Genomic DNA, 26,042 nt, shown 5'->3' with positions numbered 1-26,042 from the left:
CTAGCTGTATCTTTCGTGCGGTGCGGCGTTGTTGGTCATCGCAGTTCCGTCCATTCGTGCTCTTTGTTCCCGGCTCATTAGCAGCCTCTGGTACTCTCGCCGATCTCGCAGCGGTTCACAGTGCACGGAAGAATATGTTGGAAATTGTACTATTACGTTCATCCGCAATTTAACAGTGTTTATGCCGGAAGGACAGTTCGTGCAGTCGATGCCGCCGGACCTGACACGAGCGTTTGCCGAGTATGTCTCGAAAGGTAAGTCCGGCGCTTGGCGCATTTTTATAGTTCGTGTAGTGTGCCTTGTTAGGCGGAGCACAAGATGATTAGTACAGCGACAAAAATTATAAAAGTGATTTCCTAATGTTTGTTATTAATGCCGTAGTACACATTTAGCAAAACGTTTTATGAAAATTACCGTCAAACAAGTATAGGATGTTGCCAAGAGCTTCATATATTGTTTCTTTGCTGTCTGTTATGAAATACACTAGCGCCGAGTATCGTTTAGTCTGAACGGGCACAAAAATTGATGCCGCGAATGTCACTGCTTCTGTACGTAATTTCTCAGCAAGAAATGGTATATATATATTTCTATAAGTACGTTGACGTGTTGTCTTCACAGCTAACATCTGCGCGAGACGGCACCGGATTGCTCTGTCTCATGAGCACATTTTAGCTTGTATGCAAATTTTCTGTTTATATATTGTCAAGACAACCTGTGTTTCTTGTGTTGAGTGTTCTGTATGTCTTCGTGCATTTGACAGGTTAAATAACTGCCCGTGATGTCAGAATGAGATATTTGCACAACCATGTAGCTAGCTGGCTGAGGTATTTTCACAATTTAACGCGGTGTTGTTAAATCACAAGTTTGCAGTTTCAGCAGTGATTGCAATAAACTGAACATTTCTTATTGTTTAGGGATGTCACGATTTCGTGAGACGGAGGCATCTCTGCACCACATGGGAGCCTGTGGCAAAATGCAGTCTGAGCAGCCCGACAAGGAATCTGATCTGCTTGCTTTGACAAGGTGTGTACAAAACAGTCACTGCCACTTATGAGTTCTAGGTTCTGTTGGTATAATTCGTACGTGCCATCGGTCCTGAATCTTTTGGTGAGATTTACGAATTTGGACTCGTTCTACAATTTTACTATTGTTGCATTGAGTTATGAGAATGAAATTCTATTGGGAATATGTTGTAAGAATCTTAAAAAATGGGGTGGTATGAGATTGCAAAATTGCATCTAAAACAATAAATTGTGATGGCACTTGTGCTGCTTTATTAGCAATGCAAAATCCCTAACGAGTATACCAGAGGGGCACTTCCTACCAAGCCCGATTCAGATCAAAATTAGCTACTGCAATTGGCTTCCTCGCGCAGCTTGCACAAAAGAGCCAATCACAAGTGAGAAATTCGATCCGGATTGGGCTTGATCGCAATGAAAAGTGCACTGTATGACACCCGTATTAGACGAGCTTATTGAGATAAGTTCGTAAAGCCAGCTAAATCGGCAACAGCAAAAGCACTGAAAAAAGCACACTGGTCTAAAAACAATGTTGTCAGTTTCTGCTGTTCCAAGTTAATGGTTAATAATGTGTCTCTATTGAACAATGTAGGCGCTGAGAGAAAACTTTAAGAAAATACATGCTGACTTTCCAACACAGCATTGTGTCTAGGATTTTTGCAAAATATAAAGTTCACAGGCTGGCAGGTTTGGCATAACATACACTTTTGCTTTAGATTCCATATTCATAACTTCCAGTTTCGACATTATATTCGAGTACTACTTGAACTGTATATTTTAAAATATCGCCTACCTTCAGTTTAATCAATATACCTACTCCTCTGAGTCAAGTATAATTGGGGGCTTGAGTAGATATGCATGATATGCTACTTACTGACTGTATAGTGACATATTTTTTTTTAGGAACTGTGTTTTGAGGCACACATATCCTTTTATGTCTTGTTATGAGTTGCCCGACGAAAGCAGAAGGGCATTGCAAGTTATTGCATATATTACTGCACTTAATTCCTTACATACATGCCTGCACAGATTCTGTGTTCCTAGATTTATTTCTCTAAGTAGTCAAAAATCATGTATTACACTTTTTTTTCTCTTTCTTTTTTTTTGGGGGGGGGGGGAGGGCGGCTGTTCTTTGATTCCCATTCCTAAAGGGACGTTGAAAGAAAAAACCACGAAAGGTGGCTTGAAAGTTTGAATTTTCTGTTTAACCTCTTATTATTTATTCTTCTAAAGCACTACCAGCATGAACACGTTTCTGTTCACTTTGATAAGCTAGCTGCCAGATAAGAAACCACAGTGTGAAAGAGTATTTATTTCTTTTTTTTTACTTGTTTTATTGTATGTTCTTTATTTGGCTCACAATGTTCTACCTACCACCTTATGCAGTACTCCAGCTGGAGCCTATGAGGTATGTTTATAAATGAATAAGTAAATTCCTGAAGCTTGCAACAAACCATGAAGCATAACATTTAAATGTAGTCAGTTCATAATACATCCCTAGAGCAGCATAGCATCAAGCTTGAAGCTGGTCTCTGATGTCCCATAAATTGCAGGTTTGATAATGTGGTATCACAAACTGCTTGTTACGCATGTCAGTCAGCCTGGTGCAGTGGTCGCAGGTGAGAGTGTAACCGAAAGCTGGGTATGCTTTGCCCTTCCGCATTTGACATGGGAGAGAGCTTGAACTCTGCTATTGGGGCTTCTCTTATAGTTGGGACCATCTCTCTCACCTTCTCCTTATTATTCTGTCAACTTGCTAATATGCACTTCTACAAGCTTAGTTATGATGTTGACTGCTGAACTTGGATGATGTGCGTTTCAATAGTTAGTGGGACCCTCAAAACCATGCTGTACTTTGTGTGCATTTCAAATGGTCAATTTGAAATATGCGATTGTCTGACATTCTCAGCGAAACAAGGTTTTTGCTCTGAATAAGGCATAGGCTGCTTCCCGAAAGAGTACCAGAAACAATACTTTCTCACCTAACAAAAGTGTTTAGGCATGCCGTGCTCAGGCCATGCTGACCTACAATAATTAGATCATAATGTGCTATATCGACCGTTAGATGTTATTAAAAGTGGCAGACAAAAGTCATAATGCACTTGAATTTCACTGTTAAAATGTGTGTGGCTACCAAACATTTAGCCTTAGTCCCTTTGGCGCAGACACCATTAGTGCAAAAGGGGCGTATGTCATTACCAAGCTTTTGGGATAAGTACAGACTGAATAAGCACTTGTCAAGATTTTGAGTAGTACTATAACGTGAGATCCGCCCAAAGTGTTATTTTATTTTTATTTTTTCATTTAGACCATGGAGTCACTTTTCTCGTAAGCCTGTGCAGATACGTCACGCTAGGCGAGCCCCATTCATTTCTCCCTTTACAGTGAATCCTGTTTTTGAGTTTCATGTTGCATGACATACAAAGGCACTTTAAGCAAGGCCAAAGTGGTTTGAATGTGTACAAAATGACTCCGGACACATTTTTTTGTTTGGAGACAGTTTAGACGCATCATGTATTCTTTCTTTTTGTGTTAGTTTTGTGATGAGATGTTATTTATTGCAAAAAGAAAATGAAGGTTAAAGTGGCATTTCCTGCCAAATTTTGTGGCGAAACATCGTACGTTGGAGGACATCATGCATTCCAGAGTATTTTCGTATATTTTGGCTGTTGCGGTTCAGTACACTTGCTCCAAAATTGTTAAGTTCAGTTCTTGCCTCTTTTAGAATGCAATATAGTCAATTTTTGCCAAAAACAAATTAACTAGGCCTTAGCAGACAGCCAGCAGGTGTGGGAACTTTATTGTGGTTTCACCACCTGTATATCGTTCTTGTGTATTTTCTAGCTTATCAAGCCTCTACTTTTGGATAACTACAGTTTTTCTGGGTTTGCGGAAGAGTAATTCAATAATGCATCTCAAATAATTATTTTTCCCTTAAGTGTCCCTTTAAAGTTTTGTGTGATTGATGTGGCATGAGACAACACTGCCCGAAAGTTATCTTGCATGTCAGCAGTTGTGTTGCCATGTTATCACCAGTATTGTCTTTGAGGTGCTCAGAGATGTCACTGCACTTACTCCTCATTACCCAAGTCCCTAAGAAGCCATAAAGAGGATCTGTTTGAAATGTCCTGCAATAAGTTATATCATACTGTATTCACTGGGGCTCTGTTAAATGCTTGCAGTAGAAAAGCACTGTCTTCTCCAAAACATGCATAGTGTGTTGGGAATTTGTCAACGATTCTTTTTACCTCAACAGTCATGGAAATATTGATTTACCGTGTTCTCTGGCAGATTTATATCAAGCCTGATCTCTGTAGCTGACTGTAGGCTTTTTTATTACACAAAAATTAAACTGGTTTTCAATAATACCACCTTTTCACAGTACTGAAGCACCAGTTTGCAAAAATAATAGAATAAGTTTCTCTATTTTTTGTAAAAGCAAGCTGTTGTCTTACACAGCAACTTCAGTGAGTTTTTTAAGCGCGGCAGGCTTAGGATGTTGGTTGAAAATTAAGTTGCTTAAAGACGTGTCGCATCAGAGAGCATGTTTTCTTTTATCTATTGTAGCATTATCTGGTCTCTTTTGTTCCTTTCCATGCTATTCACAGTGCACACTTTCTAAGGAGATAAGGGACAGGCAGATGGTGGTATTCACAGCTCACACATTCCAAGGCACTAAGGGACACACAGAGTGTGAAAGAGGACAGTTCTTTTTCACTGTCTGCCTGTCGCTTATTCTTTTGGCATGTGTGTGCCATGAACACCATCAAAATGAACTGTTACCAACTTGCCCAAGCTTCAGCTCTTGCGCTTGGTGTTTTTGTCTACAAAATGCCCATATGGCAGTAGTAGTGTTGCTGATATTTGCGTGTATGAAAAGGGGATGCTTACTTGATTGCAGAACAATTTGATTGGTTCTACACATGGTACTGAACTTACCAATGTCATTTTAAAGGTGGGATTAGGTAGGAAGCTATCGTGGTACTGTTTAAAGTGCCCTTGTGCAGATGCTTAAAGCTTGTCTTCTGTTGACAGAAATTGGGCTCAAGCCGTAGGAGGATAGTTGTCAAAGTGTAATGAAAGCCTCCTGGTAGACATGCTGAGTTATGCTGCTGGGGACACTTATTGGTTAGCCCTATTGGGTAATGCTGCTAGGCTTATGGGGGCTTTAACATTGCAGTGCCTGCAGAATGCATGTCGTGCTATGGTATCATAATTGGCCCACCAAGTGACCACCTTTGCTTACAATATGTGGCTGTCTGGCCTACTTTACTTAACCTGACTGCCACCTATACACAAGGAGGAGGAGGGAGGCAAAAAAAGGGATCTTCAATTAATTTTCTTGCATAGATGGCTCATGCATCATATTTTTCTTATAGTGCAGGATTTGTTACTCAAAGTGAAGCTTGCTATATGGAGAATATCTACATTTTTTCATATGTATACCGAACAAGGATTGATTTGTTCATGGTGTCACTTTTTATATTATACTCACGTGACACTAAGCCCACTTGTATTAATGCAGGTATGGCTGGGCCTGAAGAGAAAGTGTAAGCAGACTGTGCTGTGTTGCTGATCAGTGCTGATCTCCACGCCTGAGTTGGTCCCACAACATCCAGGCACCAGCATGCTTTGCTTCATCATTGACAAGGTAATATGATATGGAGAGCTTGCACCTGGATATCAGTTTTGAGCTTGAGTTTTGAGAAATATGTTAAGATAGAAGACACAAGGGTTGGCCTTGGTGATAGATACATGTGTGTGTTTTTTTAAAGTGCTCTTTTTGAAATATTCTTCGTGGACCTATTTTCAGCAAATGTTTACATTCCTTAATTGCAAACTGCCATAGAGCTGGTTTATGACTTAAACTAGCACTCTTTCACTAAGAAAAAGCCTTATTTAGCACAAAATTCATAGGAAAGGCAAGGAGGTGACAGGACAGAACACTACTAACACCATCCAATTTTACTGCTTGTACAGCAATATAAAGCGAGAGTTGAAAGGACGAGGTTTGGGTTTGTGTTCGTTGGTTCTATGGGTTTTGGAGCCCCACACAGCTTCTTTGCTAGGCAGACAAGCTTGTGGGATGTGCTTCTGCAATTTGTACAGCACACTGACAGTGCAGGTGCGGGCCTCATCTTCGGAAGAAAGTGCACTGACGGCACTATTCACGGCGCAGATGACTCTCATAGAGTCAGGCAAGGCACCAGTGTTGATGTTTGTTCCCTTGCCCAAAACAGCATGTTTAGGTTCAGTGTAGTTGTAAGAAGACAAGTTAAACATTACTTTCATGGTTTGAGTGGCCGCATTTTTCTTAGAGCACTAAATTTCTTTTCTTGCAACTGCCTGCCCTGGTGTTTCCTTAGCGTCGGCATGAAGTTGGCATGGAGTTATGCATCCGGGAACTCGTGTACAATGACCCTGTAGTTGACACTTTGCGAAGAATACATCGGCTTCCAAGCACTTCATTTTCTGTTGGCATACTTTTACTTGTACTCTTGGCAATTTCTTCTCGGCTTGCTGAATTATCTTGAGGCCCCACACTGACACTACTGATGTCTTCAATTGAAGACTTTTCAGGATAAGACTCCTGGCTTTGCAAGTGTGGTTTAAAAAAAGGTGGCACTTACAGGTGGCTATTCAAGACCTAAATGAAATGAACCGGCAAGTCTTGGTTACATCTTGTGTGTAGTCTGTTGGAGTTAAACGTTTTACGAAAAATTGTATCGTCACTAACACGATGATGAGCACTTGGTCATTCACCACAACTTCATAGTCGTTACCTGGCTAAATGAATTTTCGTTGAACCCTTGATAATACCTTCTACAGAACTTATGTACAAAACATTGTTACCAAGACTTACTGGTTCGTCTCACTCGCGTCCAGAATAGAAATCTGTAAGTGCCACCTTTCCTGCAAAGAATCTTATCCTGAAAAGTCTACACTTGAAAGCATCGGTAGTGTCAGCGTGGGGCCTCGAAATAATTCGGCCAGCTGGGAAGAAATTACTGGCAGCAAGAGTTCAAGAGTGCTGACAGAAAATCAAGAGCGTGTGAACTAGAGCAGACCATTATTCGGGTCTTCTGGGACATACAGCTGAATGTCAACTTCACAGCGAGACTAACCGACCACCTGTGCGGGCAGTCACAAGAAAGCTTGATGTATTATTACCAAAACAGCCTGTTCAAACCAGGAAGTTATCTTGAGCTTGTCTTCCTACAAGCCCACTAAACCTGAAACTGCCATTCTGCGCAAAAGACAACTTCAACACTGGCCCTTCACCCAACACTGACGAAAATAAGCTGCATCGTGTAATGTGCCAGCAGTAATATCTTTCTGAAGCAGGAGAAGGGCCCACGAGCTTACCTTCCATGGTGTAATTCAGGAACCTGTCTCGGCTCCAGAAAGGGAACTTTTTTGGCTTGGATTGGGTCAATCACCATAAAATTATCATTACCAAACAGAACGCATTAACAGTTGCAGACTCAGGGTAATGTCTTTACTTGCTTGATTTTGTGGACAAAAACTGATGAAAGGGTGCCCAATGTGACTAGTTATCCTGTCCAGGAGTCCGTGATTTGAAGAAGTTTGACAATCATTTCATTGGCTAACAATCTCAAATTATACTTGTGCTGTCATTTGAAACAAAACCATGCACTTTAAGGAACGGTGACAATTTCTTTAGGTGTGGGGAGCACCTGCACTGCATATATAATTTTGGTTAAAAAGAAAGTAAGGCAGAATGGGCCATATAAAATTAATGGCAATAATTTTGGCATAAGTAGATTTTTGCTCAAACCATCTGATAGTTTCTTGTTTTAGAAAGTATTAAATTTTGTTAAACGTAGCTGCTGTCAGATGATTCTATATAAGCATTTGGCCTTATGCAATACTATTTGCTTTAAATAAAATTTTGGGGTTTTATTTGTCAAAACCTCAATATGACTGCTGAACGACATATTGTAGGGCAAAGGCACAAATACACAGATGATATACGAAAACATGTCACAGGTACTGCTAATAACTTAATTCGAAACACAATAGGATACTGTATATATACTCTTCCGAATGCACAGGCGCACTAGCCACTTCGGGAAGACAACAGAGGGCGATTATCCGTGCTAACACAATCATTTTGAAGATCTAAAGAAAGCAAGTTCTGCGTCGTACAAAACAACAGAGGTCTGACTTACACAAGCACTACTTTTTTATGTAAAACGCTTTGAGTAGCTCACATGCAATTTTATCTTTACTTCTGCCTGGGATCTTCACATCATAACATCTCGCACGACGAGGGCAGGCTTTTTTTTGCTGATAGATGCGCATTCAAGTCTGTCGTCATGTTTTTAGCATGCTCCCTCATTCAATCATTGATGCAGCAGCCAGTTTGTCCTACATAGGACTTTCCACAAGGCAGTGGGATTTCATAAACCACACCGGGACCACATTGGCCGTAAGGTGTTACATGTTGTACTTGGCAGCTTACCTTAGATCTGCCCATTATGCGGGGACACGTTCGGGCCAGCCTATTGGGAACAGAGAACAATACAGGCACTGCATGCCTGTTCGCCACTTTCTTTAAATTGTGGCTCAACTTATGCACATACGGTACAACTTGCGGTCTTTGGCCACTCGGCTCACCAGCTCTGGCCTCATTCACCAGTGTGCCCGCTTTTGTAGTGTTCTCTTTTCCCAATATGCTGGCCCAACTGTGTCCCCGCATAATGGGCAGATCTAAGGTAGGCTGCCAAGTACAACACATCACACCTTACTGGCGATGTGCTACCAGAGGGGTTTATGAAATCCCACTGTCTTGTGGAAAGTCCTATGTAGGACAAACTGGCCGCTGCATCAATGATCGAATCATGGAGCATGCTAACAACACGACCAAAGACTTAAATGCACATCTTTCAGCACACTGTAAAGCCTGTCCTAGTCGTGCGAGATTTCATTATGGGAAGATCCTGGGCAAAACTAAAGATAAAACCGCACGTGAGCTGTTGGAAGCATTTTACATAAAAGAAAAAAAGTGCTCGTGAAAGTTGACCTATGTTGTTTTCATGATGTGGAACTTGCTTTCTTTAGATCTTCAAAATGATCGTGTTAGCCCTGATAATCGCCCTCTGTGCTCTGCCCGAAGTGGCTGGTGCGCCTGCGCATTGTGAGGAGTACATATACTGTATCTCGCTGTGCTTCAAATAAAGTTGTTAGTAGCGCCTGTGACGTGTGTCTTTGTATCTTCTGTGTATTTGTGCCTTAGCGCTATGTCGTTCAGCAAACAGCAACTTACCTAACACCAAGTCCTTCTGCACAATATGGTTATGGGGGACCCTGTAGTGGGGAACTCTGGATTAACTTTGAACACCGGGGGTATGTGCCCAATGCACCTTATGGGGGTGTTGTTGCACTTTGCTGCCATCAAAATGTGGCCATTGTGCATGGGATTGTATCCTGCGCCATTCGGCTTAGCAGTGCAATGCCAAAGCCACTAAGCCACCACGATTTTTAGTTTTGCTGGCAGAATAGCAGTTTCCAAGTAATTTAATTAGCTCGACCTGTTGATGCTGCTCTCTAAAAGTAGATTTTATGCATGTTACTTATGTTGCTTCAGTACTAGTAATTATTATTACTCAAATAATGTCTTTTTTTACTGTAATAACACTTGTTTCAGTGATCTGCTAATGTAACAGGTTATTCTACAACACTATAATGAAAGTTTCCTTAGCAGTCGTAAGCATTGCAGGAAACCACTTATTTTTAATAAATTTTGTTCAGTATCGCATGTTCTGAATGCTAAAGCATTCTTACCTGTGTGAATGTCAGCTAAACTGCTTTTGCCTATGTGTTATCTTATTGCATGTGTGAAAAAAAACTGTTGGCTTTTGTTTACTTTTCCAGGTGCGCGGCAAGCTCTCACTCAAGCAACACATTCCAGCGGTCTTCTGTCAACAGACTGGGTGTATTGAAGTACCATTATAAGGTCCAATAAACAACGCTTGTGAGATGTATGACGTGCTCTTGCTTAAAATCGGAGGACTTCACTATTAATGTAAGCTTGAATAGGTGTGCTGAAGAACCTGTGTAACGTGTACTTGTTTATTAACAAGTACAAACCATTACCTTACCTGACATTTTTTTTCACCTCAACATAACTATTTACTGTAGATTTCTGAACAAACCATTACAGCGACACAACACTGCAGTAAGGTCAGCACAAGTGTTCATGCATGAACACTTGTATTTACAAGAATTGTATTTGCATTATTATACTAAATATGAATATGAGGTGTGTATCTTTTTCAGGGTGCAAACTCTCGCAGGTCGTACAAGCTCATCATCTTGTACGCACTCAGCTCGTAGAAACGAACTCGTTCATAATCTACGAGAATCTCGTTCAGTGACAAGAACGCGATCTCGTACACATGTGTGCGAGAAATGTACGCGATGATTGCTGCGTAGACTGTACGAGGTTTTCGTAGACTCAACGAGTTCTCGCAGACTGAACGAGTTTCTCGCACAGTCTACGGAGCAATAATCGCGTACACTATTTCTCGTACATTCTCGTTCACATTTTTTTCAATAGGGTCGTCTGCCGCCGGTAGCCGTGCACTGTAGCTGAGCTCGACAAGTATCGGAGCTCTCGTTCGTGTTTAACGTTCGACAGCGGATATAGTTTTTCATACAATGTAGAATTTCCGCGTCACGTTATCTAGCGGAAAGTATTTTTGCTAGGAACAGAAGCTGCTGGTGATGCTATCCATGCTATGCGACTGGTGCTACGTTTTTCAGCACAGACAACCAGCGTATATGTTGGCACTAGAGCTACGGACAATTTTTATGAAGTTTTAAAAGTACAAGAAGTCCTTACTTAGTAAAAACAATTGTTCTGTTAGCGCAACATTTTGCAAAACTGACCGGCTAAATTCAGGGCCAAGGATCTGGCCACATTGCGCCACGCTTGAAATACGTCGACGCCGAGAGCCTCTTGTGGTTGAGAGCCGTCAATGAGCGTCCACGCCGCGTGCCGCCGGCCGGCGCCGACGCCGAAAATCCGTCGGAAATCCGTTCCTTGTGGTTGGGCCTTAAGGCTGCAGACGCCAGCCGTGCATTGCTGCTATAACCCAATATGAAATACCCAAGAGAGGGCACATACACAGGGTTAACCCAAGCCACCTATGAAAATGTAGAAGTAACAGAAGAGAGGAGATGATAGGATAGTAAAAGAAAGGAGACAGGAAAGCAAAAGGTTGGAGAGGGGGATAGGAAAAGGCGACCACCGATTTCCCCCCGGGTGAGTCAGTCCGGGGGTGCCGTCTACGTGAAGCAGAGGCCAAAGGAGTGTGTTGCCTCTGCCGAGGGGCCATAAAGGTTCAAACTCCCGGCTTCGGCTCAACTCCCAGGATCCCCTTTTCCCCGGACACGGCTAAGCCGCGCACGGCTACACGCGGGAGGGTCCAACCCTCATGGGGCTTTCTTCTAAACTTCCCAAAGTACGAAGGGCCTTACCACATCTTGGAGCGAACGTCCCCGGTGAATTTTGTCATCGAGCCATTTTCTCCAATCTGACAATATGTGCCGGCGTGGACGTCACCTCGTCCACTTGGCGCGTCTCAAGCCGTACCATGACCCACTGACTCGAACTTCTTAAGTCGACAGAATGGCTCCTTGTCTGCAGGAGTGATTGTGAAGAAGAAGACACGCCTCCGTCCAGCAGCATCACCAACGGTCTGCTCGCGCTGCTGGTCTGTTTCGATACGGTGCCCCACAATGTCTCACAGTTCCTTAAACTAATAGCGCCCTTGGAGGACACCGCCAATAAACCTCTTATCAACATTAAGGTCACCGTGTGTCATCGAGCTAGCTGCAGCCTACAAAACCTGCCTCAGCAGCACGGAAACGAGAAGACTAGAAAGACCAACTCCAAGTATGTAGGCACAATGATAGTTCCAACGTCGCTTGTCCTGCTGTAACAGCTTTGGGAGCCATCGACATTGCGCGGATGATCAAGTGAAGACCCAGAAACCTGGCTGGAGACACACGAAAGAGTCGCGACATTCAACAACTGGAACTGTGAAGACAAATTGCGCCATGTATACTTCTCCTTGAATGACTCTGCTTAAACGTGGTTTTGAGAATCGAGAGTCAGCACTAGTCATGAGACCACTTTCGTAGAAACTTTCTTCAGACCTTTTCGAACGTAAGGAGAGAACGGACTGAAGTCCTTCTAGAACGACGAACACAGCTACGTGACGAGAAAGCCACAGTCATCGAGAAGACATTGGAAATGAGCACCAGACAATGTGAACGCCAAGTGACTCCGCTGTACTACGAGGTGCAAGCGCTTGGTACCGACGACTTGCGCGAGACCACCCGAGCAATCGTGCGTGAGGAGCTACAAAAGATGTTCCCAAAGTGGCAGCTTCAGGTGGCCTCGATAGCTGACGTCGTTGGTGAAGAGATCCATTGGTCATTAGGAGTTCCCGATGTGCAGCCAGAAAGACCACAACCCCAGCCTGAATCAACGGCCCACGCCTCCGCCATGAGGGTCCACCTCCGCACCTACGCCAGGGCCTTGTGCCTCTGCAATTCCATTGCCAGCCTCTGCCATTGCCGCCTCCAGCCCACCTGATTTTGAGCACGCGCAACGCCCCAAGACTGGCATATGACGTGCTCCGGACCACCGTCTGCTTTGCTACCATTGCATAGAAGCGGGCTTTGTGTACAGCCTGTACCCATACCGCGAGATGGTACTACGAAGGTTCGCCGTCACGTCCCAATCTACGTGAGCGACCGCTAGACATCGCCTCGCACCGACTCAATAGAGGCCTCGTAGAACTTCTCGTTCGCCGTCGTCATGGCGTTACCTATCGCTGAAGCGACAACCCTAAACGCGTCCTACCCGTAGCGAGCGTACGCCCACGTCTGGAAAACGAAATGTAGCATTCAATGATGGTGCGGTTGCTGTACGTCAAAATGCCGAAGATCTTCTGCCACTGATAAAGACGCCAAAAGGACCTTCTCAAAGACGTAGCGATGACACGACGCCTCCAGAACGAAGAGTCGAAGCCAGGAAAACGTCACCTAACGAACTGACGGCCCGACGTAACATCACTGCGACAAAGCGACACAGCCGTGAACCGACGCCACGCCCTTCACAGACCTTGACGTGCTTCTGGAAACCCGCCGGGGTGGCTCAGTCAGCTAAGGCGTTGCGCTGCTGAGCACGAGGTCGCGGGATCGAATCCCGGCCGCGGCGGCCGCATTTCGATGGAGGCGAATTGCAAAAACGCCGGTGTGCTTGCGTTGTAGTGCACGTTAAAGAACCTCAGGTGGTCAAAATTAACCCAGAGCCCTTTACTACGGCGTGCCTCATAATCAGAACTGCTTCTGGCATGTAAAACCCCAGAAAAAAGAAGTGCTTCTGGACGGCCACGCAGTCACCGCCTTAGTGGACAAAGGAGCTGACTACTCTGACATGAGTGGATCCTTCCCCTCTAAGTTGAAGAAAGTTAAGACTGCATTGGAAGGCCCTCCAATCCGGAGAACAGTAGGACACCTGATAACACCGACTGGTATCTGCGCGACAAGAATTACTGTTCATAAATGGACCTACGGTACAACCTTCGATATCCTCCAACAAGACGTAATTCTCCGCGTGGACTTCCTGAACCAATTCGGCACAGTCATCGACCTGAAGTCGAAGTTGATAACGCTATCCGAAGACAAAGCGATACTACCGGAGAGCTCTCCGACTCACCATGCCTTGAGTGTGCTCGAAGATAAAGTCAGCTTCCCACCTCGCTACGGCATCTAATTTTCCGTTGGCTTCGAAACACCCGCCGACGTTGATGGCGTCATCCAGGGCGACCAACGCCTACTAATCGACCATGAAATTTCCGTCGCAAGAGAGATCGCCCGACTGCACGAGGGAAAGCGAATGTGACACTGCCAAACTTCAGCCAGGAGTTCAAAGACATCAAAAGGGCACAACGATCGCCTAGATCGTAGAAATTGAGTAACCCAGCAATACGTTTGGCCTCTCGGATTTCACCGCATCTACTTCAACGGCCCTAGTTCCAGAGCCAGCTTCCGACATAAATTCATGTATAATTCCCATGCATGAACAGGAAAAGCCTCGAAATCTTCTACACCGGTACAAACACAGCTTTTCGGCATCATAAAAAGTTCGACATATGCCAATTGCTCAATATCGCATAATAAATAAAGATTGCACTCGCACACTCCACCAGAGCCGCTACCAAGTTGCGGCGCGAGAAGGAGGTTATAGAGCAGCAAGTGGACGAAATGCTGTGCGACGAAATTATCCAGCCGCCGGAAAGCCCATGGACGTCTCCTGTTGTCTTGACGAAGAAGGATGAAAGTCGGCATTTTTGCATAGATTATCGTCGCTCAAAAAAGGTCACGAAGAAGGACGCATACCCGTTCCACGGACGGACGACGCACTGGACCGACTCGGCGACGCGAAGTATTAAAGCGAAGGTTTCTTTGCCTCTTCCCTCGACTTTTTCACTGCTGCTGCTGTCGCTTCTCTTGCATGCCGAGTCAGTGGGTGGTAGGGAATGTGTAAATGTACTATTGACGAAAAAGCTTTACGGACCAAGGGATCCGACAAAAAGCTGAATATCTCCGCAGCCTGAAAACGCAGCCTGGTATTCCAAGCTTCAGCTTCTACTGGCATATGCGAAAAACATACTGATGCACGGTTTTACTGGCTACTTTTAAAGGTTTCTCGGATATTTAGCATTTTCTGAGATCCCATGGTCCGTAAACTTCTTTGGTCGATACATGGTAGAGACACAGGAGAGGAATCTGTGGGCCATTTCCAGCGAGAACTCCGTGGGTGTCGCCGCAATACCCACTGGAGCTCTCTGGTCGTTGTCACGATGCCCTGTAATAGATTCTTACTATTGTATAAGTCATGATTGTTTATTGTACTCTCCCCCTTACACTATGCCTCTAGGGCCTACAGGCATCTTTAAATAAATAAATAAATATATAAATAAATAAATAAATAAATAAATGTGAACTTGTAAACATTCGCTTACTAACTAAATAAATCCTCTATCTTGCGGGACTCCGCAGAAGTAATTAGCCATACTCTGTGTCCGTGTGATTCGAGTTGTTGATTAATTTGCCCTGACGCTGCGACCTGCTAGCCTCCTGGTTAGCTATGATAGTAGAGCGACCGCCCCGGAATGGTGTTGGTCCCGGATTCGAATCCCGGACCATGACAAATTTTTCCTCAACTGTAAAGTTGTGTTTCTGCGAAACCCGCATGGGTTCGCTTTGTAGCTTCATGCTATATTTGAGTGAATGACCATTTGTCCCTTTCGTGATACTCCCTCCATCTTGCTGGATTCCGCAGAACTGATTTGCAATAACTAAATTAACAAGCGTGGGATGTCACGCCACGCAGATGCAAACGTGAACGCGTCTCATTCCATGACCGCGGACACTCGCTGCCGAAACGCTGGCGTGAGGTAGCGCGGCGGCAGCAGCGATGGAATTGACTTCCGTGCTGTCTCTGGCTTGAACATGAACTAAGCGGCGAGAACATAGCGCACACGAAGCTATCAGCCCTCAGTGCACCTAGACTGTCCCTGTCGCAGATCGCTTTCAAGATAGGGCCCGCGCCACCACCCTACGCAGCTGCCGCTGCGCACTTCCTCCCCGCCCGTGCGCGTGCTGGATCGAGGTAGCATCCTCGGCTCACCCTTGCACGCATTCACTCGCACACACAGCATACGGCTCGCGGCAGCGATATTATCCCACATGGACTTTGTACGGAACATCATGGCGACGCGAAAGCCGGCGACAGAAATGCGCCTCGAGTGTCCCCATAACTGCTATCGAAATAAAATGAATGAATTAGCGATCGTACGTGTGAAGTGGTAAAAATGAACGCTGTACAAATGAAAGAAATAACAGTAGTACTTATTGGTAATGAAAAAAAATATTCGCATGAAATAGCTCAACGCATAAAAGATTAAAAGAAAATAAAAAGCTATAGGGTAAACTTTTCAAGAAAAGTCGCAGTTGGGACTGAGAGGCGAAGCATCGTTTGCGACAGCAAATTAGTAGACAGATATACGAAATAAGTATAGTAGTTTTATCGCCCGTATAAATTTGAAAACATTCGCTTACTAACCAAATAACAACCATTGTGTCGGCGCGCACAGGCAAACATGTACACATGACACTCGATGACCGTTGACACTCGCTGTCAAAACGCTAGTCCGAGGAAGCGTGGCAGCAGCAGCAAGCGAAGTGACCTTCGCGCTGTCTACCGCTTCAACGCAAACTGAGCGATGAGAACGCAGCACGCACAATGGGAGGAGCTGTCGGCGCACCTACTCTGCCCCCATTGCAGATGGCTTTCAAGATAGGACGAGCGCGACCGCGTACGGCCGCGCAATACGCACTTGTTGACGGAGTAGAACGCCGCCTCCTTTCACACCCCGCCACCCGGTGGCTTGCACGCGACGGAAGACGGCGCGCTTCCTCCCCGCTTTCCTCCCTTGCGCGCGCGAGATGGAGCGGCGATCGTCGGCCCCCTCACACCCTTTCACTCGCACATACAGAAAAAGGTTAGCGGTGGTGGTGTTGTCGCCCTTGGAATTTATACGGAACATCATGGCGACGTCGATGGAAAAAATGCGCCAGGAGTGTCCATATAATTGCTATCACAATAGTAATAAATATAGACGATGTAACAGAGTTACTTCTAATAAACGCCACATTTGCTGAAATGTAATTGTGTTGATGTGCATACAAAATTGGGAAAATGCGCCCTTATAAAATATATTTTGGAGTTTACAGTGATTACGCGGTAGCCAGAAGTAAATAACTATAGTCACTAACTTCTAAAAGCATAATGTTCAGGTACGGGATCAGTAGAACAAACTATATCGGTAATAATGCTATGTCAAGCCACATGCTTTCCTGGTGTTTTTTTTTATTTTTCGCCTAATTTTATTCCACTTACTGAGTCAACGATGAGTTTCCTATGCAACGGCTTGGCCTAACTATGCCCGTAAGCCTAACTGTGGCTAGGCGTGCGAGCGTCTATCATTTTGCTACGAACGCCAATATATCTGTAAATGTTGCTTTCTATTAAACATATATCATGCTTTCTTTAAGCAGTGGTTATTTCTTTTCACCGTTTGACTGAAACGTTCGCGTAAACGGCGCTATCTCGCCTTTTAACAGTATATCGTTACGTCTAGGAGAAGCGAAGAATACGGAGAAGTGAAATATCGCACCTAAGCGTAACCAAAACGCCACGCCACGCTTGCGTTTACTTGTATACCTCTCGGCGTTCTTTCTTACGCGTGGTGATTTACGTCTCCTAATTTCGGGTGTGCGAAACCCTGAAACACCGAAAACGCCCTGAACGCAATGGAGCCATGCAAGACATCTCACCAGCCTTTTCTACGGCCTGCGGCGAAAGACTTGAATGTGGACTCGTCGGGCTGATTGCTGACGGGTAACTAGTCGCGGTGATCATGCCTCAATGTCGGCCCGCCTTGCTCTGCAGGAGGTAGTCACGATTTCCTAAAACGTCCATTTCGGAGGTTTCAGCGGCAATGAACAGCGCAAAGCACGCTACAAAAGCCCTTACCGACTCTTATTCTTGTTCCTCAGTTACCGATTCGAAGCAGCTACACAACGCGATTGCTCTTCTTCCTCCTCTTGCAGCTGGCGCGAGGCCACGAAATGGCCTTCGCCGCAGCCCTCTAGCATGATGAGGCAAAGGTGTGATTCCAGGAGAGACCAACAAGGGTCCGAAAATTGATATTTTATATTGGATTGAATATTATGTATTTTCTGAGCTTATCACTAGGTAGCATAAAAGGGAACTTGGTTACTTTAGTAACTGATTAATTCAGGAGGAAAGCTGTCGGAACCAATCTCATGGTGACTGTCGAGGGTAATGCGTTTAGCATTGAATCAACATACCGACACAAAGTATTGCCACCGTCGAAACGAGTTATGCATAAGGCGTGTACGGCGGCGCGATTCCTCTTCCGCGCTTCCCTCGGCACCAGCTGCTACGAAGCTTGCGCGTGGCCTCCGAAGCGTAGTTGGCGCGTGGCGATCCCCGATGCAGCATCCGGGCGCCTCTCCATCGCTAGGGACACGCTGCGCCACCCAAGACGCTGCCGACAAGAGACGAGAAGCTCGGCGCACTTGCGGACGCCGGGAATCCGCCTTTTTCACGGCGCTACGGCGCATGCGCCCTGCCCTGGCGGATTAGTCGCGAAACGTTTTGGAAGGGTCGCGCGCGCGGCCGTGCGGCCCCGTCTCGGGGAAACGGCCCCCGAAAAAAAAAATGCGCTCGCACGCGCGCTACTGCAAGTGCAAACTCGTGCTGTGTACCTCGTTGAAACTTCACTGGTATATATCTCGACGTCGGTGCGGTACCGAAAACGTGCGTAGCGTAAGACTGCAACTCCACTTTTAACAGAAAGCGGCGAGGGCTTCGTCCAGACTGCACAGGGAACCACGTAGTTGCCGCCTTGCATTGATGGCTGTAATAGCAAATTTATCGATAAACCTCTGCGTTACACTTGGACGACACTTAAAAACACGTTGCTGACGAAGACTTCTTGCAGCGTCGGTCCTCGCTTGCTGGTAGTGGCAGCGTGTGCCCGACTTCACGTACTCGTTCAAGGCGCGGTAACACTGGGTCGATACAAGACCGACAAGACGCGCACGCCTACGATTGGCCGACCATTCAGCACTGTGTCGCTGAGACCATTTTATCATACCAGGCCTACAAGACGTAACCGACGAGCGCGAGTTGTCGTACTGCAATGGGCTTTCTCGTCGACGGCACCGATAAAATCAGCGTGCCGGCCATCATTCGACCGAACCCCGCGCGATCGGCCGTCGAACCGATAACGTGATAGCCGCAACGGCTTCGTTAGTATATATAAATAATCGCGTTCAAAGTTAGTCAAAACGTGCCTACGAAGTTGAAATGCACAAGATTCGAGCGTCTTAATCTGTGCACATAAGTTTGAGCCAATGTTGGTCCTGTTCAGCGGAGGTTAGGCCTGGCGCCGTCGAGTTCGCGCACCCGCTACCGGTGGACCTGTACTGAAAAGTAAGCAAGTTAGGATGAAGGAAACTGCTTTTATAGTACAGTTCTAGCTTTAGCGATTGGAAATAAACTACTCTTCGCGTCGATCGCCGCGTACACAATAAGCTGCAAGCGGGGACACAGCGCTGTGCCCAACGCCTGTGCCAACATCTGTACGTCACCATTCCCGTAACCTGCCGGTCGTATTCGCAACGTAGATGGGTGGGTTTTTACGTGTTAGCATGCTGACACATTTCTTGATACCTGAGATGTACTCTTTATCTTTGCGTCAAACCCGAAACAAGAGACGGTACATTCGGTACAGCAGCATAAACAACCGCCTTGCTCAGTTATATACCAACGGTGTCAGCGATGGCATCCGCGTTTTTGCAGGAGAACAACACGGCCTTTAAATGAGCGCTTATGCGAGCACAGTTTGCTCTAATAATGTTTTAGGACACGCGCAAACTAACTATCGCGAAGTTAAAGAAAAGCGAGAAGCAGTAATAAATTAACAGCCCAATATTTGTAACTGGATCACAGCCGCCATTGTTTAAATGGCTCAGCCGCTCATACTGACTCGTCTCATGATGGAACAACGCGGCTCATATGAGCACATATGTGTGTTTTATTCTACGTTTCGACATTCTTTCATATTAGCGCCTTTTCGTATATGCACCTTTCCCCCATTTTTTGACGCTAACAACGATCTGTGGCTGTAGATGCCGATGTAAACAAGTGCATCGCTTTGCTAAATCCGACGCGGAAGGCTGCGCACTCGAAAACATCTTATTTATGAGAAATGTCTAAAGAATGTGTAAAAAGAATTACAAAAAAGCGAGGTGCAAGTGCAGGAGCTAGCGCCAACAAACTCCAAAGCAGCCGCTACGGCAGAGGGAACTCAGCGTGCCTTTATCGGCCGCACTGTAAACAAAACAGCACACTCAGGCCTGCTCACCCTACATGTATATAGTTGGTGAGTGCTACATGGCTTCCAGGAACGACATGCTGCCCCCCAGAAGCCATTAATAGTTATTCGCAATCCACGAAACGCACAACTGATGCGCACTTAACACGGGCGCAGGTTCACAAATCAACCGGCGAAAGCCACAGCCCCCTACCAAAACGTTTCCAGCGGCGCGCGGCAGAGGGCAGCACAGGAAAATGAAAAAGGCGGATTGTTCCCTCGTTTTCCCTACACTCGGTGGCAGATACTGAATGACCCAAGTTGACGAGAGGTTCGTTGAATAGCCGCATATAACGAATGCATTCATGGCGCAGCTCGCTAAAGCATGGGTGTGAAAGGCGTTCATTGAAAGCAACACATACACAGGGCATTTGTTGCGCTACCTGGTAATAAGTAGGGTTGCTGTCCTTGAGGAACCTTTATGACGTAGGTTTGATTCCGCTTAGCGTGGAACGAGCTTAAGGGTCGATAATGTGATATTGTAGATACTTTCTTTTGTCATTGTAGAGCGGCACATTCCGAGTGGCGGCGCATAGTTTCTCATTTTGGCATCAAAGACGTTCATGGAAGAGTGCCACGCACCTCATACCCAGTGACCCAAATTGGCAGCAAGAGGGAGGGAAGTGACTTTATTTGCACCCGTCAAATAGATGACGGGGTAGAGGCTTCAGCGTAAACCCACACTCATCCTCCCTAACCGTCGGCCGGGATTCCTTGGGACGCGGCGGCGGTCAGGGCGAGGCCGATGACTTGTCGTTGAGCATTTTCTTCTTCGTTGAGTGGCAAGGACTCCCAGAATTCTTAACATCTATCTGGCTCATCAAAGCTAGGACAGGTCCAAACCACTTGGACTAAGTCCGCTATACCATCACAATGCCTACACCGAGGGCCTACACCGAGGGACGCCATTTGCTCAACAGTTGTGGGTTCGGAAATACCCCCGTTTGCAGCTTCCTCCACATAACTTCCTCTCTTTTAGTAAGGTTCTTATCCGCTCTCGCGTAAGGCTTACGGCCCAGCTTACACTGCTTGACAATTTTCTGAAAAGTGTTCAGTTCAGAAAAGTGTTCTGAAAAGTCTGTAGGGGTTCCTCGCTTGGGGGTGTTGTCAAGACAGCGCTGCAATCCCGGAAAGTGTGACCTTGGTCCAGTGCATGCGCCTTCTCGTTCCCTCGCAAGCCCTGATGAGCCGGTGTCCAGATTAGCGAAACCTGCTCCGCCGGGGAATGCCCGACGGCTAATATGTGTGCAGCTGCGGCTGAGATCCTGCGCGTATCAAAATTTTTGATTGCACATTTCGAATAACTACCAATAACTCTCACATTCTTTTGAGTCAAAGCCAGTGCGTGTAATTACGGCTGCGTATACTTTGCCTTGCTTGTATTCGGCCGCGTCCGTGTATATCACATCCTGCCTGCCTTCCAGTTTTTTCTGCTGCGCCTCAGCTCCGCCCATTCGCCTGCCCTCGTGATGCACCGGGTGCATATTCTTGGGCAACGGCAGCATTCTCAGCCTGTCCCTGACTCGCGGTGGGACTTTGCCTGTCTGCTTGGAACAGGCCTGGGTCTCGAACCCCAGCCGCTCCAGGATATTTCTACCAGCCTGACTGCGCAGCAGTCTCTGATATTGCGATACTGTCGCCGCTTCAATGAGCTCGTCAAAGGTGTTGGACACCCCTAAACTTAAGATTTTGTTCGTTGATGTGTTCGGGGGAATACCGAGAGCCGTCTTGATCCCCTTCCTAATAATGATCTCGACTTTGTCTTTTTCTGCTTTGGTGAATTTCAGGTACGGGGATACATATACGACCCTGCTAATTACGAAAGATTGCAGTAACCTTAGGAGGTTCGCCTCCTTCATACCCGCGTGTGTATTCGCTATTCGCTTGAGTAATCGGCATGTCTGGCTCGTACTTGCTTCCAGTCATTGGATCGTCTCGGAGTTTTTCCCGTTCGCTTGAATCCGCAAACCCAAGACCCTGATACTGTCGACAGTGTGAATAATGTTAGCGTTTACCCGCAGCTCGATGCCGTGCCCCGGGTCCTATCCCCTACCCCGTCGCCGCGCCTGCGATGTGTAGGAAAACGGCCTCCGACTTCTCCGCCGAGCACCTGAGGTAATCGGCTCCAGATATTTCTCGATAGCTTTGATTGCCCTCTGCAGTGTCTCCATGATCTACCCGTCACTGTCTCTGCTCATCCATAGCACGAGATCGTCCGTATAGAGCATGTGGTTCAGTCCTTATATGCATGCCAGCTTCCCGGGGAGACCTATTATCGCCACTTTAAACAAGGTGGGCGACAAAACTGATCCCTGCGGCGTACCCTTGCCCCTCAGTTTAATACCTTCCAATGACTGCCCTCCTAAGCTGATCGTCGCCGTTCTATTCGTAAAAAAATCCTTTTACATAATTATAAGTCTTCGTGCCCACATTGAGAGCTCCGAGATTCTCCAATATGGCCGAATGCCTCACATTATCGAATGTTTTAGAAAAGTCTAATACTACGCTGGTGTCTAACGTTTTGTTGTCTATCACCTGTTCTTTGAGCTGGAGCATGACGTCGCTGCCGATAGATGAGACCTAAAAGCAATCATGGTGTCGGGGTACAGTCCCTGATCTTCCAGAAACCTATTCAGCCGACTCTGAATAACATGTTCCATTAATTTGCCCACGCAAGAAGTAAGTGAAATGGGCCTTAGATGTTCAAAACTAGGTTTATTTCTCGGCTTTGGAATGAAGATGAGGTTGGCATCCTTACACGCCGGCGGAAGCGGTCCTCCGTCCCAACAGTCTTGCATGTACGCTGTCAGATTTCTGACCGACGCATCGTCCAGATTTCTAAGCATCTTATTACTTATCATATCCGGCCCTGCAGCCGTCTTCGTCCTCTGACGGTTTATATCGGCCCTTACCTCACCTAACGTGATCGGGCTGTCAAGATCCGGGTTCTCTAAACCCGAATTCTCGGGCAGGGACCCAGACCCCGCACAGCTGAGATATCTATCCCTGACCTCGGCGATGAGCTCATTAGTCGTTCTTCATATTTGTATAGGAGCTTTTGCAGCTGCTGCCTAGCCACTAGCTTGGATTTGTTCAGGTCAGCAAATGCCGCACCAGATGCCAGGTCCTTGCGCTACCAATTTTGTGGTCCATTTGGTCGCAAATGCTGCTCCAGTTGTGCTTGGTGAGGGTCTAGGTGTATTTCTTAATCTCCTTATTCAACGCAGCCAACTGCCTGCGGAGATTTCTATCGCCTCTTTTCTGCGCGAGCCTCAAGTTGAGCTCTTGCTTTTTGCGCCACAGGTTTATCATGTGTCTGTCAACCCCTTCCTGGTTCTCATCCACCTCGATTTTCTCAGCGGCATCGCGCACCGATTGAGAATACAGAGAAGTGCGTGCCAAACAAGTACGGGCGGAATTTGGAAACCGCCTAGAGGAGAGCCAAGCATTCACGATCTGGAATCGAACAGTTGCGCTCCGCTACTGTCAGGAGGCGGGAAGCATAGGCGATGACACGATCTTGACCCTGTCGGCGTTGGGCTAAGAGGGCTCCGATACCGTGACAACCGGCATCGGTACGGACCTCTGTAGGAGAGGACGGGTCAAAGTGGGCCAGTATAGGTGGCGTGATGAGAATGTTTGACGCAGCAGCTTGAGCAGGACCCCACGTAAACGGCACGTTCTTCTTTAGAAGATCAGTAAGTGGTCGGGCAATCGCTGCGAAGTCTTTAACGAACCGTCGGAAGTAGCAGCAGAGTCCTACAAAACTTCCGGTACTGAGGTACAGGAAAATACATGAGGGCAAGAATTTTCTCCAAGTCTGGTTGAATACTGGAAGCGTCGACGAGGTGGCCCAGCACTGTAATCTGCCGACGACCAAAGAGACACTTCGAGGATTTTAGTTGGAGCCCAGCTTCGCGGAAGTATTGAAGAACAGCTGATAAGCGCTCAAGGTGTGTCTCAAATGTAGGCAAAAATACGAGAACGTTGTCTAGGTAGAGAGAGAATTAACTTTAATGAAAAGAATGGCTCAATGGCCTAAGCAGGGGTAAGGGTCAATGGCGGGGTTCACAAGGAAAAAAAACACTACACATTCCTAACCTGCCGGTCAAGCCGGCCTCGCGCACAAACTCCCATAAGGAGTTGATAGTTCGTCGGGCATCGGATTGAGGGGGCGGCATGGTCCATGCCTCCAGTGAGGTAATGCCGCGTCCCTTGTCTTTGTCTCTTACTGCCGCGAGACCGGGACAGCCCCACAATAGATGCCTGATTGTCGGTCGAGCACCGATGTCACACGTACTGCACGTCACTATTGTTGACATCGCGTTTGCTTCCGTCTCTTTCTCATCCTCATTGTCCAAACGTTGCCTCTGATGACCTCGCGTCTTTCTTGAAGCGGCATACGCGCGCCACTTAACCAGGACGTCTTCGGTGAGTGCTGCGCCCATCCTGGCCTTGTGCACCAGTACTTGCGCGCCCCGAGGAAGCCCCTTGGGCAAAGAGTGGGCATTGTGCGGTACCTTCGCCTTCAGCTCCCGTTTGGCTTGCACTTTAAGTCGCTCGCGTTCCTCCTCCGGATGCAGACGCACAGGAGTGAGAGGGACTGGGCCCAGGGTAGATGAGCGGGAAAATAACAGCTCGCTAGCTGCACTGTGGGCCGCACCGTTGCCGATGCTGCCCGAGTGCCCCGGGACCCAGTCCACTCGCGCACCCATGCCATAGAACAGGCATGTTGACCATTTCATCCCTTGAAGCAGAGTACATCATACGTTGGGACGTTGCTGGGGCGTTGCATAGACCGAATGGCATAACATTGAATTCACATAGACCATCAGGGGTGACGAATGCGGTCTTCTCTTGGTTCTTTTCATCCACAGAAATTGTCGATAACCAGACCAAAGGTCTATTGATAAATAGTACCATAGAAAAAGTACCATGGAGAGAATCGAGGGCGTCGTAAATGTGAGGCAAGGAGTAGACGTATTTTTTGTAATTCGGTTTAGATGACAATAATCTAAGCTGAAACGCCACGTGCCATCTTTCTTTTTAACAATCACAACGGGCGGCGCCCAAGGGCTCGACGAGGGTTCGACAGTGCCTTTGGCAAGCCATCTTGTTCACTTCGTCTTTAATAACCCTACCTTCTGAAGCTGAAACTCGATATGGCCGGCGATGAATAGGACTGGCATCAGCAGTATTTAGGTGATGCTTAACGATTGAAGTTTGTTTCAATTGTCGATTGTTGAGGTCGAAGATGTCATGGTAGGAACCCAAAAGGCTACACAGAGCTGCTGCTTGTTAAGTCGGCTCGTACTTATAAACCTCTCGAGGCATCGGCATCAACCTCTAGCCCTCCAGACGCACACGTGAAGCATACACGCTCACACAAGTTCTCGCCGTGGTTCAGGATTCACGGAGGGTCAGCTTCGCCGGCAGGCAATTTAATCACACACAAAACGATAGCTGCGGACGAAGCCGGCATCACGTAGGCACGGCGTGCTTCCACCGTAGTTCAGACGCCGCTAGCCGACACCTTCAACGGCCAGCAGTTTAGTCACACACAAAACAACAGGCACGGACACACTCATCTTCTTGTAGCCCGGGTGTGTAGCCACTATGGTTCAGATTCTACCAGCGGTCACCTTATCCGGCGAACAATTAAATCATACACAAAACAACAGACACGTACGCACATAGCTCACGTGCTCTAGATGTACAAAAGATCACGTTCGCTATCGTTTACGCGAAAAGGAGCTGCTCGTAGACTCGCGGTTCATTCTTAGAGGAGCGAAGCTCAAAATGGCGTGTATACTGAGGAGGCGGATAGGTGGGGAATTAAAGAAATAATGCGACTTTTGTGACAGGTACAAAGTGCATGCGCCGAGTGCCGGTAGCTTCGTATGCGCTTTGCTTTCGACGTTTAGTTCGCGTTGAAACGAGAGCCAGTGCG

General features: G+C 46.6%; 1 long non-coding RNA gene across 1 annotated transcript; it reads left to right on the top strand.

Moving 5' to 3' along the window:
• Positions 1 to 279: 279 nt before the first annotated feature.
• LOC125945245 (uncharacterized) lies at positions 280 to 10,127 on the top strand. Its single transcript, XR_007466733.1, has 3 exons — positions 280 to 1,023; positions 5,545 to 5,670; positions 9,918 to 10,127. It is a non-coding gene; the product is annotated as an uncharacterized LOC125945245 (long non-coding RNA).
• Positions 10,128 to 26,042: the final 15,915 nt, after the last annotated feature.

Source organism: Dermacentor silvarum, chromosome 5 (genome assembly GCF_013339745.2).
Source record: "Dermacentor silvarum isolate Dsil-2018 chromosome 5, BIME_Dsil_1.4, whole genome shotgun sequence".
NCBI classification, from domain to species: domain Eukaryota; kingdom Metazoa; phylum Arthropoda; class Arachnida; order Ixodida; family Ixodidae; genus Dermacentor; species Dermacentor silvarum.
The sequence above is the reverse complement of the archived record's forward strand: the minus strand, read 5'-3'. Positions and strand labels throughout refer to the sequence as shown.